This window comes from Sorex fumeus, unplaced genomic scaffold (genome assembly GCF_029834395.1).
Source record: "Sorex fumeus unplaced genomic scaffold, SorFum_2.1 ptg000075l, whole genome shotgun sequence".
In the NCBI taxonomy this organism is placed as follows: Eukaryota; Metazoa; Chordata; class Mammalia; order Eulipotyphla; family Soricidae; genus Sorex; species Sorex fumeus.
Window position 1 is genome coordinate 5,518,110 of NW_026606132.1, and position 17,831 is coordinate 5,535,940.

Here is a 17,831-nt window from a genome sequence, read left to right on the forward strand (position 1 = left end):
AGTGTACTTTGAAATAATATTTTGATAATTTGTATGTATTCTGTTATGTACTTTCATTTGTATTCAGTTACATCCTTTCATTCAGATAGGCAAACTATAGTAATGCTGTCTTTTATTTTCTAGGGAAATACAAACTACATCACAGACAACTCCATCTTGGGAAGAAAGTTTGAATGTGGTATGGTATTTAATTTTTTTATAATTATCACAGAGAAGCATAGTTTGCATCATAATGTGGCAATTAAAATATCGAATGCTTAACGAATTTGTGTGCCATCCTTGTTCAGGAGCCGTGCTAATCTCTGTATCATTCCAATTTTAGTATATTTGCTGCTAAAGCAAGCACACATGGCATATGGTATTAATAGTTCAATATTGTAGACAATTGGAAATTCTTACTAATTAATGGTGTCAGCACTATCTACTGTTGCTGTACTTCCTAGAAATTGAATTTTTCACTTAAAACTAAAATTGCAGGGGCTGGAGCAGGTTGGCTCTTGCCTTGTATGTGGCTAACATTGGTTCTATCCCTGGTATTCCATATGGTCCCTAGAGCCTTGCCAGGAGTGATTCCTGAGTACAAAGACAGAAGTTAACTATGAATACCAACATTCATTTCATTTCATTTCATCATCCTGTTATTCGTCGATTGACTCGAGCAGGCCCCAGTAACGTCTCTTTCATCCTAGCCCTGAGATTATATTCAAGGCTCTTTAGGAGAATGAGACCCATCATTGTTACTGGTATTTGGCATATTTGGTACACCACGGGGAGTTTGCCAGACTCTGCCCTGTGGGCAGGCTACATTCGATAGCCTGCAAGTTTGTCCAAAGTAGGAATGAGATAATAAGATGTCATAAAAAGATGTCCTGAGAAGATGTCGCGCGGCTGCATTTGCGGCCACGCGGTTCCGGGAACTGGATTTTATAGTCTCTGAGTCTTGGCCATTGATGGGATTACACGGCGCCAGGGGGCCAGGTGGTGGGTGTGACCCCCGCCTACTGGAATTTGGAGGATCTGGGTGGAGGATGCTCGACTCCAATCCGAGTAGGCTTGGAGGTCTTGGCCCCGGAACCCACGTGGATTTGTCCCTTTGCCAGTACCTTCATGTGTGCGGAGAGTGGTCTCAGCATGGTGGTGGCTGGTCCTGGAGGTCTTCAGCTGCCGGAGCCCTGGTCGGGGCGGGGAGGAAAGCTCAACCCGCTTCCCTCCAAGGGGCCTCGGCGAGGAACAGCCAGGCGCGGGGGCAGAAGACTGCACTGTTCTCGTCCGGGAACTGGATTTTATAGTCTCTGAGTCTTGGCCGTTGATGGGATTACACGGCGCCAGGGGGCCAGGTGGTGGGTGTGACCCCCGCCTACTGGAATTTGGAGGATCTGGGTGGAGGATGCTCGACTCCAATCCGAGTAGGCTTGGAGGTCTTGGCCCCGGAACCCGCGTGGATTTGTCCCTTTGCCAGTACCTTCATGTGTGCGGAGAGTGGTCTCAGCATGGTGGTGGCTGGTCCTGGAGGTCTTCAGCTGCCGGAGCCCTGGCCGGGGCGGGGAGGAAAGCTCAACCCGCTTCCCTCCAAGGGGCCTCGGCGAGGAACAGCCAGGCGCGGGGGCAGAAGACTGCACTGTTCTCGTCCGGGAACTGGATTTTATAGTCTCTGAGTCTTGGCCGTTGATGGGATTACACGGTGCCAGGGGGCCAGGTGGTGGGTGTGACCCCCGCCTACTGGAATTTGGAGGATCTGGGTGGAGGATGCTTGACTCCAATCCGAGTAGGCTTGGAGGTCTTGGCCCCGGAACCCACGTGGATTTGTCCCTCTGCCAATACCTTCATGTGTGCGGAGAGTGGTCTCAGCATGGTGGTGGCTGGTCCTGGAGGTCTTCAGCTGCCGGAGCCCTGATCGGGGCGGGGAGGAAAGCTCAACCCGCTTCCCTCCAAGGGGCCTCGGCGAGGAACAGCCAGGCGCGGGAGTAGAAGACCAACATGTGTGACCCAAAACAAACAAACAAAAATTATATGTTGTATCACTTTTTAAATTTTTCTTTAGGAATGTATTATTAACCTATACATTTAACTTTTTAAATTTTTAAAATTTTATTGAATCACCGTGAGATACAGTTACAAGCTTTCATGTTTGAGTTTCAATCATACAATGATCAAACACCCATCTGTCCACCAGTACACATTCCCCACCACCAATCTCCCCATTATACCCCCCCTTTCCCACCCTCCCACTGACTCCATTGCAGACAATTTCCCCCATACTCTCTCTCTACTTTTGGGCATTATGGACCAAACATTATAACATTTAACTTCTTTAATGGGATTCAAAGTAAAGAGTTGAGACAAAATAACTTGTGGAGTGGGAGAACTAGTAACTGCAGGTAAGGCATTCCATCCTTAGAAGATGCATATGGCCTCCCAAGCTCCACTGGGAATGAACCCTGATGATCACTGCTAGGAATGATCCAGAATGCAAAGCACAGCACAGAGTAACCCCTAAACACCTGGGTTGTTCAAAATCAAGAACGATACACCACCCATTGTTGTAGATAAGTTACCTGTTTGACTTTTCAGGCCTGAAAATTGTTCATTATTACTGGGGTGAAAAGTGTTTATATGTGAACCCCAGATGTGCCTTGCATTTATGCTCTGGGTTCAATTTCCAGGCAGCACAAAAATAGTTCTTTTATGATCTTGAGAAATAAGACAAGGTATTTGTTGAAGGGCAAAATTAAATCAGGAATTGTACCAGTGGATCTCCTTAAGAGATGTTAAAAATCAACAGTGCAAAATAAGAGGCAGGTTTCAGAGGGATTCCAAGCCAAATGAAGCAGCAGTAGGAGAAAACTAAATGAACAAGAGGACATGGCTCAGCGCTAGAGTATTTGCCTTGCATGTGTGAGACCCTGGGTTTGATTCCTGGCACCACAAGAGAAAAAATGTCTATATGACAATAGATTAGATGATTTTATTCCCCTTTGTAGGGCTTGTTAACTAGATACAAGAATTTTAAACCACATACAGTTGATTTATTAAGAAAACACTGTTTTTTGTCTTTGTTTACACTTCAACTAACATTGTAACATACTACCTTTAATTGAAAATATTTGAAATTTAGATGTATCCCTTGCTACCATTTGTCAATCGCTCTATGTTATGGTGACTTATTTCTGGTAATTGATATTTGTAGTTCTTCTCCATGGATGTCTCAGATAATGACAACCAAAACTCAACCGAAATTTGCATTAAAGAGATTCTGTTTTGATGACTTATTTCCAGACTGACCATTAGATGAGAAAATAGGTCCTCAGCAGATGTGGTGACATTATTTTCCTTTGAACTCTGGATGCCCAGATAAGCATCTATCCCCAAGATAGGAGTAGATACTGAAGAAAGAGTAGATAACTTTGGAGCCTGCTAGTTTTCATGTTTTGATGCTAATATAACTCTTAGATGTTATTGGATTCTTTTAACTAGCAGTTTTAATTACTTTGTGTGCGGTGAGTGAGTGAATGAGTGTGTAGGAGAATGCATGAGTGAGTGAATCTGACAATGGTGAGAAAGAGGAGTGAAACATGTAATACAAATTTTCTTATATCTTAGAAAAGAGCACATTTCAAAATCCTGAATCATACAGTAATAATTGTGTATCCATAATATTTATGAATATTGATTATAGTTATAGTTATATTTCCTATCCCACTTATTTCTTAGTTCATTCCAAATATTTTCCTTTTATCTTTTCCTGGACTTAGTGTTGTGGTTTCCAATACTAAAGCATAGGCTAAACTCAAAAAGAAACACATTTAGAATTTTTATATACAGTTGGTATTGCTCAATATTGAGTACTCACATTCTTGGCCTTTTTGGCGTGCCAGAGAACCCCTTAAGCATACATAAATCTCTTTACCCAAAAAGGCAAACAGTGTCTTTGATTCTAGAATGAATGTTAGGTTCACACTTGTTTTGGGATGATGAAAGCGCCTTGTACCATGGTACGAGCACAAATGCAGGAAAGGGAAGAATTCCCTTCCCCATGCAACATCTGTATCCCTATGGGTTTGCTCAGAAATCAATTGATTCTACAATTGTACATGGTTTTCTACTTATGCAAAGTGGCAGTGACTCAGAGAAACCATTAGCTCCAAAGTACATTGATTTAAATCATTGATTTAAATATCATATCCCAGGGGCTAGAGAGGTACAGGGGTGAAGGCACCTTCTTTGCTTGTGGCCGAGTCCAGACTGAGTTGTACATCACAGAGTCCCTTGAGCACCACCAAGCATAATCTCTGAGCACAAAGTCAGGAGTAAACCCTGAGTACTGCCAGGTGTGATCCACCCCTCCTCTCCAAACACACACACACACACACACACACACACACACACACACACACAAACCAAAAAAACCCTTTTAACAGCTGAGAAATATTGCAGTGGTTAGAGATCTTGCTTTGGGGCTGGAAGTGCTTGCATTTATTGCTGCCAGTCTGGGTTGGGGTTTTATACCTGACACTACATATGGTCCCCTGAGTACTGCCAGGAATGTTTCCTGAGCACAGAGACAGGACTAAACCGTGAGCACAGATGATTGTTGCCCAAAACCTGTCCTCCCATTGTTCATTGATTTGCTCGAACGGGCACCAGTAATGTCTTCATTGTGAGACTTGTTGTTACTGTTTTTGGCATATCAAATACGCCACAGGAAACTTGCCAGACTCGGCTGTGCGGGCAGGATACTCTCGGTAGCTTGCCGGGTTCTCCGAGAGGGGCAGAGGAATCAAACCCAGGTTGGCCGCATGCAAGGCAAATGCCTACCCACTGTGCTATATCGCTCCAGGCCAAAACTTAAATAAGTAAATAGAATAAAGTGCTTGTTTTGCATGCAGCCAACCCCAGTTCAGTCCCCAGCACCACATACAGTTCTCTGAGCATCTCCAAGAATGATCCTTGAGCACAAAACTAGGATTAAACCCTGAGCAGATGGTCCCAACCCCACCCTGCTCCACCCCAATAAATATAGTATCCCCAGATAGCTCTTCCATCAGAGGTAATGGGAAGGTAAGTTAGGAGCACCTAACGGTATAAGTGTTCCTTGAAATAATTTTTGGAGGACCACATTCAACAATACTCATGGGATGCTCCCCACTCTATGCAAGGGGATCACTTTTGGATTTACTTGGGGGACCGTGCAGTGCTAGAAATTGAACCAGAGTTGATCCCTGCAAGCCAAATTCCTTAACCCCTCTACTATCTCTACACCCCTTAAAATATTTATGGAACATGAATGATTCACTAACAAAACTGAGGGGGGGGATATATTTTGGTATAGTATATCTGATTCTAAATAGCCATTTTCCCCCTTCCTTTTCATTTCTTAAACAATTATTTATAATAACAAAGGTCACAAAATTTTAAGTATACAATTTGTTTAATTTTGGTAATTATGTTCAAGCCTGAAACCACAATTATAATCAAGATGTAGAACTGTTCATAAACTCTAAACAATTTATAATATTCATTACCCTCCCTTCCCTACTTCACCCTAGCAAACTAAACCACTCATCTGCTTTCTGAGAAATGTAACTGTTTTTAAAAACCTGTGTTCCAATTTGTTTTTAGCAATATTTTTCTCCGTCTGCACAAGTGTCTGTGAATTGCATCGATTTGCCTTCAAGTTCTATTCCTAATTGTACACAACAGTTTATGATGTAAGTTTGGGCTGCATGAAAATGCCGAATTGCTCTAAAGGATTTTAGAAACTTAAATGATAGATAGCTCCAGCTTCTCTGAACAACTGAAGAATATCTTTTTAGTTGAGTTAAAATGCCCTTGTTTTGGGACTGGAGTGATAGCACAAGTGGGTAGGGCATTTGCCTTGCACATGGCCGACCCAGGTTCGATTCCCAACATCCCATATGGTCCCCTGAGCACCGCCAGGAATAATTCCTGAGTGCAGAACCAGGAGTGAACCCTGTGCGTCGCCGAGTGTGACCTAAAAAGCAAAAAAAAAGCCCTTTTTTTTATTAGTGCTTTTGTATATTGAAAAGAATTTAGTGACTAAAACATGTGAACACATGAAGAATACATTAATTCATTAAGAACACAGTAATTCATTAACCTTGCTTAAACATAGTCTTCCTCTCTCCAAGCTTTCAATAATGGTGCACAACCATTCATCCATGATTTTTCACTTAGATGCAAGGTATATCACAACCAAGACAATAGGTACTCCTACTGTTTTATTTCTATAACTCAGAAAATCCTGAATCCTTATTAATTAGAAGTGAATTGGTTGCTCTGAGGCCTTCTTATTTTTACCCAGATATAGACAAAAGCAATAAAATGATGTGATGTGAAACATTGTACAGGTTTTTTTTAGTGCATGTCCTTAGATTTGTTATAAGGAAATTGTCAAAGCTGATTTTGTTCAAAACTTCTCTTGTTATTATTGTTATTTTATTTTAGAAATACAAGTCCAACCAACATTATAAATCCAAATAACCATGGATCATTAAAGAGAAAAGGCACAATTTTAGACTAGCAGAAATAAATCTAAACTTGAAATCTTTTTGTAAAATATCATAAAAAATCAAATGTTAGACAAAATTCTATCCTAAGGGATTTGTTTTAAATATAGTTGATTAGTTACCATAGAGATACTTCATTTTACACAAACAGAACTACATGTAAAGACATACTGAAAACCAAAGACCAAAAACTGTAAAGCAGCATATAAATGTGAATTGAGAAATTTAATTTGTTTAGTCACTCTTTTTTTTTCTTTTTGGGTCACACCCAGCGATGCACAGGGGTTACTCCTGGTTCATGCACTCAGGTATTACTCCTGGAGGTGCTTGGTGGAATATATGGGATACTGGCAATCGAAACAGGGTTGGCCGTGTGCAAGGCAAATGCCCTATCTGCTGTGCTGTCACTCCAGCCCCGGTTTAGTCACTCTTATGATATTTGCTATACTAGTATAACCTCCTATGTGAGCATCAATCTCGACAATTTTCTCAATGCTGCTGGGCTCCATGAGTGGAGAGGTAATTCTCTTCTCCACAGCTAGGCACACACCTTCTGATATCTGGATCCCTATAGCTGTAGAACCAAGCTTGATAGCTTCAATGGCATATTCAACTTGAATCCGTCGACAATCAAGGATCAGGGACGCTGTCTCATTTGCCAAGATGTCGAAAATCAGATGGGCTGGTCACGTAATGAGATTTAAAGACGACTGTTGGACTAGAGCTATTACTGATTGGATTCCACGGGATGTCAAAAGACCGCGTGGCCGCCCACCTAGCAGATGGTCAGACTTCTTCGTCAAGATCATGAACGATCGGTTTGAGGCCCTTCATGTTCCCGGAGCGAACAGATGCCATTGGGCTACACTAGCACGCGACAGGGACAAATGGGGACGTTACTGGCGCCCGCTCGAGCAAATCGACGACTAACGGGAAGTTAAGTGATTAAGTGATTAAGTATAACCTCCAAGCTAGCTTTCTTAAATACTTTCTGAAACAAGGTGGAGGATGAGTAAATGAACAAATAGTGTATGTTAGTCATCAAATATTTTTCTGAATCTCAACCCCTGAGCTGCCTTCACATGTACACTTAGATATCATATGAATAAATTGACACAAATTGGATCATTTATACTAAAAATATGTGCTAATGAGAATATTCTTGGATGTTTCATGTCTCTATATAGACTATTTTTAAAATTAAAACAGATGTCAAATGACCCATCTACAAAGTTATAAAAGGCGTCAGAGTGATAGCACAGTGGTAGGGACCTTCACTTTGATGTGGCTGACCTGGTTTTGATCTCCAGCAACCTGTATGGTTCCCCCAGCTCACCAGGAGTGACCCTTGAGTACAGCCAGCTGTGGCCCAAAAACCAAAAACCAAAAACAGAGAGAGAGAGAGAGAGAGAGAGAGAGAGAGAGAGAGAGAGAGAGAGAGAAGTGGAACTAACAAAATAGCACTGTAGCACTGTTCTCCCGTTGTTCATCAATTTGCTCAAGCAGGCACCAGTAATGTCTCCGTTGTGAGACTTGTTGTTACTGTTTTTGGCATATCGAATACGCCACGGGGAGCTTGCCAGGCTTTGCCGTGAGGGCGGGATACTCTCGGTAGCTTGTCCGAGAGGGACAGAGGAATCGAACCCAGGTCGGCCACATGCAAGGCAAACACCCTACCTGCTGTGCTATTATTGCTCTGCCCTGAAAATACAAAAGTATTTTTAAAAATTTAGTCACAGTAAAATTACAGAGTTATTCTTGATTGGGTTTCAGGCATATAATGTTTCAACACCAATCCTGCTCCAGTGTTATTTCCCTTCACCAATACCTACCCCCCCCCCCCCCACCCATTTACCTCCCGCCCACCAGTCTCTTCCTATGACAGGCTCTTTTTTTTTTAGATAAGTTTTTGCACTGTGGTTTACAGTACTGTTGCTGATAGGGTTCATACATATCACTTTCCCACCTTTCAGCATCACGTCCTCCTCCCAGTTGAATGATTCCCTCCTCCATGTCCTATCCCCCAGCCCACTCAAGTGATGTGTTTCCTACCACCAGTTCTCATGTCCTTTGTTTCCATTGTCTTGGAGTATTGATTCTTCCACCATTGTGTTTCTTTATGTCCCACATATGAGAGACATCATTCTGGGACAGTCTCTCTCCCTCGGACTCAAGAAGTATTTATTTTAACTCTCACAGTGCTGGATCCCATTTCTCAGCTCTTCCTCACTAAAATGAGCTCTTCTTTTTTTGTTAATAGAGCCACTGAATTATATAATTAATGCAGTGCTTCACTATAATAGCTAGGGAAACTGGATAAAAAGGGAAAAGAACTTACTCCCAAAAATGTATAATGGCGCAAAATACATTCAGGTGGAAAAGAAAAGGAATACAGAAGAGCAAAATTATAGGGAAAGAAATTGAAATATACTTAAGTACGCTATATATTTAGGATTAATTAAGGGCAATTCTTCTAACAACATACCTAACTCAGCATGTACTTATATTTTAAGATGAAGATCAGATCAATTCTGGAAAACATTTTTTTTCAAACTAAGCACATTGGTTTTTGATGATAATCAATCATTAACCTAAGGGAACAAATTTACATAATTATCCTTTTAAGAGAGTTACATATAAATGCTTTATGATATCAAAAATATCCATAATTTCTTTGAATATATGGCTGAATAAATATTTCTGTGGGCTGGGGGATGAGGGGTGGGAGGGATACTGGGATCTGTGGTGGTGGAAAATGGGCACTGGTGGAGGGATGGGTACTTGATCATTGTATAACTGAAATCCCAGCACAAAAATTTGTAAGTCTACAACTGTAGCTCATGGTGTTTCACTAATAAAAATTTAAAAATATATATTTTTGTGGGCCAAAGAGATAGTATGAGTCTTAAGGTGCTGTCTTTCATGAAGTCAATCTGTTTCTGTCCTGGTTCATTCTCTCCTGATCATAGCCAGGAGTGTTCCCTGAGAACCACCCTGAGTGTGGTTCTAAAAAAAACTAAACAATTTAAAAAGAAGTGGGCACAGTGATAAAGAAGAGGGCTCTAAAGTGGAAGAGAGTGTGAGGTTAGGGGCTGGAGAGATAGTGCAGTGGGTAGAGTGCCTACCTTGCACACGGCCAACCTGGGTTCAATCCTAAGCATCCCATATAGTCCCCAGTGCACCACCAGGAGTGATTCCTGAGTGCAGAGCCAGGAATCAAATAAAAAAAAATTAAGATAAAGGTTAGACTCTGAGCATATGAAGGTATTATTTTTGATCATAAGCTGTAACTATTTCCTGTAGGAAAATGCAAGAGCAAGGAAAGCCTCAAAGGGAATTCTGAGAAATCTGCATAACACTGAAGCTATAAATATTGTTTTGCAAGTAATAAGAGTTGGGGAGCTGGAGCGATAATAGAGCTTTGCAATTGACCAACCCAGGGTCAGTCTCCAGCATCCCATATGTTCCCCCAAACTCCTCCAGTAGTGATCCCTGAGCACAGAGCCAGAGTAAGCCCTGAGCACCACTAGGTGTGACCTCAAGACCATTGATTAATTAATTAATTAATTAATAAGGTTTTAGTAAAAAACATTGAATTTTAATCAATGGCAAAGTTTTTTTGATTCCTTTTATTTTGAATTTAAACTAAAAAGTGAAAATGGGGGGGTGGGAGGGATACTGGGATTGGTGGGGGTGGAGAATGGGCACTGGTGGAGGGATGGTTACTTGATCATTATATAACTGAAACCCAAGCACAAAAATTTGTAAGTCTACAACTGTACCTCATGGTGTTTCACTAATAAAATATATATATATAATATATTAGTACATGAACTAGTTTAGCTATTGTATAGATTGTTAATAAATATTTTAGTTTGAAAAAGTCAAAAATAAAGTGAAGATGAGTATTTTTTCCATAATGGAACATATAATGCATATAATCTGGCCTGGATAGGATATCCAGACATCTTTTGAGCTTTAGGATTTCTGATCATAATACTCCTAGAAAAGGGTCATGGGATGTTGATCTCTTGTAATAGTTTTAATAGTTAACTAGGTATCCCTGCTGTTTTATCACTCAAGTGTTTTCTACCCTTGAAGTTACAGATTTGAACATCACTTTTTCTCATATCCAGATATAGTTGTCACACAAATATGTACCGTTGGACACTTTAACATTTACTTCAAGGTGAAGATTGCAGCAATGCATTTTTGTGATTAGATGTTCCTTTCTAACCTTTAAAAATAGATTTATTTGGGGACTGGAGAGCTAGTATAGTGGGTAGGGCACTTGCGTAGAGTATTTGCCTTACACTTAGCCAAATTAGGTTCATCCCCAACACTGCCAGGAGTGGTTTCTGAGCACAGAGTCAGGATTCAGCCCCAGGAACTACCAGATTTAGCCCAAAATACAAACAAAAAAACAGAAAGAAAGTTCACTGTCTGCTGTTAAAGAGCTGATATGTTTAGAAAACAGATTTTTTTAATTCATGTTTAAAATATGGAAATTTGTAATTGTTTGAAATAAAGAATGAGTTTTTGTATGGTATCTGTCCATTTTCTTCTGGCTCATAGACTCTCATTTGATAGATCTGCTTGAACCTAATGGGCATTCCTTTATATGTAAGTTCCTTTTTTGATCTTCCTGCTTTCAATATTCTGTCTCAGTCTTTGGTTTTTGTCATTCTGAGCACAATATAGTACAAAAACTCAATGAAATGAACACCTCACCAAGAATATTCTATCTAGCTACATTCTCATTCACATTTGAAGGAAATATGCAGAGCTTCAGGCACAAGCAACAGCTTAGGGAATTCACAGCCTTGAAATCAGTTTTCAGAGTCTCATGCCCCCGCGCCTGTCTGTCCTCACTGGGGCCCCTTGGAGGGAGGCAGGTTGAGTTTCCCTCCCCCCCCCCCCCCCCCCGCAAGCAGATCCCCAGCAGCTGAAGACCTCAAGAGCCAGCCACAGCCATGCTGAGACCACTCTCCACACGTCCAGGCGGGCCTCATTCATGAAGGAACTGGCGGAACTCAGGCATGCGTGTCCCGGGGCTGAGATCTCCAGGCCTGCTCGGATTGGGAGTGGGCCTTCTCAACCCAGATCCCCCATCTTCCAGTAGGTAGACGTCACACCCACCAGCTGCCGCCAGCGCCAGGTTGGTCCCATCAACAGCCAAGATGCAGAAACTATAAAACCCAGCTCCTGGAAGCGCGTGAGGCCGCATTTGTGGCTGTGCGGCATCTTATTATCTCATTTTTCCTTTGGAGAACCCGGCAGGCTATCAAAAGTATCCTGCCCGCATGGCAGAGTCTGGCAAACTTCCCGTGTCGTACTCAATATGCCAAATACCAGTAACAAGGATGGGTCTCACTCCTAACCCTGAAAGAGCATTGAATATGGCTCTTTTAAAATCTCAGGGCTAGGAAGAAGGAGACGTTACTGGTGCCTGCTCAAGGCAATCAACGAACAACAGGATGATCATGATCGTGATCGTGAAACCAGTTTTGCAAGAAGTGTCACAGGGACTTCTTTAAAAGACAGGACACATTTCCAAACCCATGGCATTAAGTATAGCACTCACTCATGGCACATATAGTAGTTGCCCTCTACTAGATTAAGAAAGGATATTAATTCCATTCATCTATGTGTATGTGGGTATCACCACCTCAGTAATAAAAAAGAGAAATCTCTCTTTCCCATATGTGGGACAAAAAAAAAAGAAACTCAGTAAGGGAACGAAAAATGGTCAAAGTCATCAGAACTGCAGATTTTGACTATAGAATTGAGCTTACCTGGAAGGAATTTAGAAGGGTCCTTGGGACACTGGTGGAGGAAAGCAGGCTCTCTGGTAATGAGTAATGGTATTGGAATGATGTATGCATGAAGAGTATGATTAACACTATTGTAAACCTCTGCACCTTAATTAAATATGGTTAAGAATAAAATAAGAAATAAACTAAGGAATGAGAGCTAGATTGCTAGCTCAGCAGGCTACATGCTTTGCTTGCAGGATGCCCAGTTTGATCCATGGCCCCCAGAGGACCCTGCGCACCACCAGGAGAGACCTGAACACTTCTGGATATGGCCCCAAATACAAAATAAGTAAATAAATAGGAGTGGAAGTAAGTTATGGTACAACTATACTGCAAGCCCTGTAAATGAATATTACAGAATTGAATTAATAATGTGAGAAAATTACAACCGCTAAAATAAAACATTAGCTAGACATTGATATTATAAGACACTCTTGTTTTAAAAACAATCTGGGGCTGGAGTGATAGTACAATAGGTAGGGCGCTTGCCTTGCATGTGGCCAACCCGAGTTCAATCCCCGGCATCCCATATGGTCCCCCAAGCACTGCCAGGAGTAATTCCTGAGCACAGAGCCAGAAGTAACCCCTGAACATTGCTGGGTGTGACCCAAAAAGCAATAAATAAATAAAAATAATATGGTATACACTCATATTTAAGAATTACTGAAAAGTGGGGTTGCTCGGGATACTCGTGTTATAAAATTTTCCCTTTGCATTTATTTGCCTTTTGTAAATTAATTGCAATGAAAAAAAGTTTTACTTTTGTAGTTAAAAAATAATTATGCTACCAAAAGCATATCTACCTTGATCATCTTTTTTTTTTATTTTGGTCATAGGTGAACCAACATTCCAAGATCTGCCAAAGAGGTTTTTCCATGGCACAAACAACATACTTGATTCTGATTCTACCCAGCAATTAAATAGGAATATGTGGTGAGTCTTAGAATGAGATTTTAAACATTCATTGGCTGTTTTTCACTTTTCTAGCAGGGGGTGGGCCTTAAGCAGTAGTGGTTAGGAGGTCCAGGTGCCATTCCCATTCTTGACCAACACCATCCAGCCTGAATGGTTCAGTGCTTAGCGCTTGAGGATGGGATGCTGATCTGGCCGTGCAGTGCTGTGGACCACCAGGGCTACCTCGGCAGTGTTAATGGGTCTTCAGTGCTATACCTGGCAGTGTTAAGGGGCCATAAGGTACCAGGCCTCCAACTTAAATCCTGGCACATGCAAAGCATACAACCCCAAGTAACTGAGCTATCTTTCTGGCCCCTTCACTTGTATTTAAGTCTACTTTGGTATATATTCAGAAATGTGGTTTATTATATATTTTCTAAACTAAAACTAATACCAATCAATGCTGTTAATCTTCTCTCTAACATTTATGTGCAGCATTAATATACAATCATATTGTAGATATAGTTTTGCAAGTGAGGTTTTGGTAATAGATTAAAAAGTATTAGAGAAATAAAATACAAACTGGGAGAAAATGTTATCTGCACACAAGAAAGCATATTTTATTAATCAAAATGGGAAATGCAGTGAATAGATTTTCATTTATTGTTATTGTCGGTTTTGTATTATTGCTCTTGTGAGACCACTCTTGTCAGTTCTCTGCTTCATGTGTTTTGTGTCCAGACAAAACAGAATTCTGTCATCAATGACATTTTCTTCCTCTACTCTATTTTTAGATGTTAATTTTTTTTCAGATACTTTTGATAGAAACAAGAACAGTTCGGATCTTATAATTCACCAGATAAAATTACCAGAGTTTGTGTCAGAGCAGTCGTGTAGAGGATAAGGTGCTTGCATTGCAAGCGACTGACCCAGGTTTGATCCCTGACACCCCATATAAACCCCTGAGCCCACCAGAAATGATCCATGAGCTCAGACAGGATAACCCCTGAGCACCACTGGGTGCAGCCAAAACCCTTCTCCTGCAAAAACTCAAATTGGGGGCCATAGAGATAGTACAGGAGGCCAGGCACTTGCCTTGTACACATCTGACCTGGTGTCAGTACTTGGCACCCCATATAGTCCCCCGAGTCCTACCAGGAGTCATCTTTGAGCACAGAGCTAAGGTAAGTGCTGAGTACTGCCAGACACGGCTGCCAAACAAACACATTTTCAATGGCACAAATTCCCACTTACACCTTTCTGGTCCTGCTTCTCCATGTATTCCATTATTTGGACTTTAAACTAAAAAATCTACTCATCCCAATACACTCTCACCAATGGAGAAACACACTTGTTAACAGTACACACACTAACTTGACGTGATCACAAAATTATATGGTATAATTAGGCTGCTCCTACTTTTTTTAAATCAATTTCCTAAAATTCCATGCATATAGAGAACACTCCTGTCTAATTTACACATGTCCTTAAAATTAATGCAGTAATACTTTCAAAGATGTTTTCTAACTTAGAATTTACTACTTCTCTGTCAAAAACAAAAGAGATAAAATCGTGAGATTTGTAACCTTGTAGATTGTACTGGAGGGGGTTATGCTAAGTGAAATAAGTCAGAAGAAGAGAGATAAATACTGAATGATTTCATTCATGTGATATGTAAAGACATAAAGCCAGGGAAAAACTAAACCAAACAAATCCTTGGATTGTGACCACAGAATAAGGCTACGATATGGGGAGAGAGGCATGGGATTGAATTGGAGAGAACTGATGGACTGCAGTAGGAATATTGTTACCTTGGATGATGGGCGTGATGCAGTAACACACACATCCAGTGGTGAGAAATTATATACCTAAACATTCATAGTTCTGTGAAGCAGGTTACCTCAACTTTAATGAAAGAGGGGATAGAGATCCCAAAAACTTCCTTTTTTTTTTTTTGCTTTTTGGGTCACACCCAGCAATGCTCAGGAGTTACTCCTGGCTCTGCACTCAGGAATTACTCCTGGTGGTGCTTGGGGGACCATATGGGATGCTGGGAATCGAACCCGGGTTGGCTGTATGCAAGACAAATGCCCTACCCACTGTGCTATTGCTTCAGCCCCCCAAAAAACTTTCTTGAGGATACACATATACATCTTTAAGCTGTTCCTATATAGAAATATACTGTATCTTGAATTTAAAATAAAACAGAGAATGTGGCTCGGGCGTTAACTCAACAAGCTGAAGTGTGTACTGTGTATGCTGGAGCCTCAGGTTCGATCCCTGGCACTGCAGTCCTCCAAGCACTACTGGGAGTCACTCCTAAGTACCAAGCTAGGAAAAGCCTCCACGCTCTGCCAGGTGTGACCCCAACTACCACCCCCAAATTAGGAAGTTCTATTTATTTGTGTAAAGAAATGAAAATTAGAAGTTTCAATGAAACTAATTGCTCTATTAATCAGCAAATAAAATGATTTACATTATATACCAATATCCATGTTATTTTTTGCAAGTTTTGTTTTGTTTTGGGGCCATACCTAGCTGTGCTCAGGGGTCACTTCTGGCAGTGCTGGGGATTGAACCCGGATCGACAGTGTTTAAGGTAAGCACCTTAATCTCTGTGCTATCACTCCAACCCCTTCATGCTAGTTTTTAATGATATTTTCAGTAATTGTTAGTTTCCACTTAGAAAGGAGAAGACTCCTGTCAAAAGCATTTCAGTGTGTGTGGTGTGTGTGTGTGTGTGTGTGTGTGTGTGTGTGTGTGTTGGGATCATAGCCAGCAGTGTTTAGGGGTTACTCCTGCTTGGTGCTCGGGGTTCAAACGAGAGCCTCTGGCATGCCAGGCTGCATAATAGCCCTTTGAGATATCTTCCCAGCCCCTCAAAAGCAATTCTGAAAACTGAGCTAGTTATGCCACATTGATCTAAGGATTGCCTATTTTGCACATGAATCCTTGTATGTGCAATTTGTTGGGAAGGAATAGGTATGGGAAGCAAGATGAATGAAAGCTAATTGAATAGCCAGAAAATAATATGTAACTAGGGCTTCACTCAATTTGTACTTAAACTGATTATGCCTGACCAATTTTGTATTCTAATTAAATGTGGAAAAAAGACAATGTCCATAAATTGTGGTCTTTTACATTTATATGAATTACCTTTTATTCATCATCATGACTACTTATTTGATTAAATGCAGGCTTAATATGTTAGGGCTTTTCTGCAAGAATTACGTGATCCCAGTTGTTCCCTAAAGGCTATAAATGTTTGTTTAAACCCCAATTTTCTATTCAAAAGTCTTAAGGGTTTTTTAATAAGAATTCATATGTTAAAAATTTTGAAATCTAAAGTAATTGCTTTAAGTAATTGGGGACAGTATTAGCATTTTGAAAAATAGAAATAGATATCCTCATGAAATGAAGTTGAGAATTGATTTAAATTTCCTCAAGCTAATGAAATAGGAACAGTTATCTAAAATATTTATTAAAAGTTTTCCTTGACTTTAGAAATAATCAGAATGATGGAAATCTGATGGAGGTATTGCTCCCACATGGGAGAGACTGTGATATCAAGAATTTTTGACAGTGGTCCCAATGGAATTGATTAGAATGGATATTTATGAGGGGACAGATTCTATTTACCTATGAATAAGTGAAATTGAATATTTATAAGATGACTGGTATCATGATGGGCTCCTGAAACTGTGACAGGCGTCTACGAATTGGCTAAGCACAAGTGAACTATAAATAATGCCTTTGTTACTCAGCCTCTACTTGCAACAGCTTTACAGGGCTAATTGTGAACATATAAGGGGGTCCTCATGGAATGAGGTGTGATTGCAGTAATAATCCTTGTGAAATTACAGCTCATTGACAGACAAAAAGGTCCCCGTGTGCACTGCTGACAATTTAGAAAAAAGAATTTTTTTAAATTATTTTTTTTTCAGAATATTCAAGTATGAGGACAAAGAATTGGGAAACGGAATACAGGGTTAGACTACTCAATTGTACAATGAGTCGTAAATCTTTGAGCAATAAATCTTGCTAATCTTCATTATCTCAATATACTTTTAAAATTCAGACAATTTATTTCATTCTTTGCTTTTATTGTTTTATGTGTACCTTGGGTGCTACAACTTATGACAACACGCTCAGAATCAAGGGTTTTGTAGTAGTTTCTGCTTTCTGTTGCTTTTTTTGAACTTTATTTAGAAGATGCATTTAGGATCCAGGATTTGCTGTTTATTGATTTTCATATCAGAGCAATTCCAGTGGGTGTGTGGGGTCACATCCAGCAATGCTCAGGGCTCGGTCCTGGCTCTGGGCTCAGGGATCACTACTGGTGATGCTCAGGGGACCCTATGAGCTGCTGGGGATTCAACCTGGGTCAGCCACATGCAAAATAACCTCCAGAGAACTAGCTCAAAGGGCTGAGGACATGCTTTGCATGTGGGAGACCTGGGTTTGACCCCCAGCATTGCAGGGTCTCAGAGCACCACTGAGAGTGACCTCTGAGCATAAACCAGGTAGTAGCCCCTAAGCATCAGCAAGTGGGGCCCAAAAACTAAGTAAATAATTAAATATTGAAATATTGCTA

General features: G+C 40.7%; 1 pseudogene; it reads right to left on the reverse strand.

The window, feature by feature from the left end:
• Window positions 1-242: 242 nt before the first annotated feature.
• Window positions 243-342, reverse strand: LOC130038489 (uncharacterized; annotated as a pseudogene).
• Between the last annotated feature and the right edge of the window lie 17,489 nt (window positions 343-17,831).